General features: G+C 50.6%; 1 long non-coding RNA gene across 2 annotated transcripts in view; it reads left to right on the forward strand.

Moving 5' to 3' along the window:
• LOC114772832 (uncharacterized) overlaps positions 1–1,019 on the forward strand; it is a 1,941-nt gene extending 922 nt beyond the window's left edge. The window contains exons 3-4 of one of the 2 annotated variants that reach the window (XR_003744200.1): positions 463–480; positions 909–1,019. This is a non-coding gene — a long non-coding RNA (uncharacterized LOC114772832). The remainder of the gene's footprint in view (positions 1–462; positions 481–908) is intronic. The other variant, XR_003744199.1, reaches the window with a different exon arrangement.
• The last annotated feature ends 170 nt before the right edge of the window (positions 1,020–1,189 follow it).

Below are 1,189 nucleotides of genomic sequence, written 5' to 3' on the forward strand. Positions count from 1 at the left end.
TATACCACACACATACATAAACACATATACACACACACACATCACTGACGGCAACATGAAAGCTCTGGATACGTAAATATTGTAATACATACACAATCATTCTCTCTTGTTTCTGTAGCGCACACACACACACACTGCTGTCCTGCATACTGATACATACACAGTCTGTTGTGTGTCTGGACTGTTGTGCTCCCCGCCCCTCTGCTGTTGCCCTGGAGACCAGCTTTTCTCCTTTCATTGGTTTCACCCCTTCACCCCTCGCCCCTCACTCCTGACCCGCCCGAGCGCGGTGTGTGTGGTGTGTGTTGCCGATAATGCCAGTTTACGTGAGTGTCTGGAAGACTGTGTGTGTGTGTGTGTGTTGTGGTGGTTACGTGGAGGTGTAGCCTCTGTTCTAACAGTCACTGTCTGCATCTTCTCTCTCCATCCTCTTCCTTTCTATCTTCCTGCTCGTGCTTTCAGGAGAAAAGGGAACTGCAGGTTCGTACTGAAGCTCTTTACTTTTACTGAGTGTGTGTCTGCGTGTGCATGCTGGTGTGTGTGTGTGTTTAGTCTGTTAGTAAACCTGTGGCCACGCCCACACTCTGTTTTGTGTTTTTATCACACCGGCCGCTTCTACGCCATACATGAATTATTGATATATTCCATAATTATATCCCGTCAACATCAGAGCTTCTAAAGTTCTTCCACAGAATGATAGGCATGACCACGCCCTCGTCATGTGGCTAGCTGTCACATGATTGCTTGTTTCTGTGGATCGAAATATGATGATGGGTCCTGCTGCTGGGGGAAGAGTGGAGCCCCCGGCAGGTAGAGGAGCCCCCGGCAGGTCTTCTGACAGGCCTGAACCATGGTTTAGGATGAGGGGTTTTGGTGACGTGGTGATCAGCATGTTCATGTGATTTCAGGGAAGGGGATTGGTGGCTGGCACAGTCCTTCACGAGCGGGAAGAGCGGCTACATCCCCAGCAACTACGTGGCTCCACTGGACTCCATCCAGGCTGAAGAGTAAATACCTCCACCACCTCTCTTCACTCCTCCTCCCTGCATCTCCATCTTCTGCCCTCATTTCAGACCGCCGGGTCTTCTCTCCCTCGCGTGTTCAGCATGTGACCGGGGTGGACGGGGTGGTTCAGAAAGCTTTCAGGAGAATGTGGTAATGTGCACTAAGACCTTGGTGGAAGAAGGAG

The sequence above is a fragment of the Denticeps clupeoides genome, unplaced genomic scaffold (assembly GCF_900700375.1).
Source record: "Denticeps clupeoides unplaced genomic scaffold, fDenClu1.1, whole genome shotgun sequence".
Taxonomy (NCBI): Eukaryota; Metazoa; Chordata; class Actinopteri; order Clupeiformes; family Denticipitidae; genus Denticeps; species Denticeps clupeoides.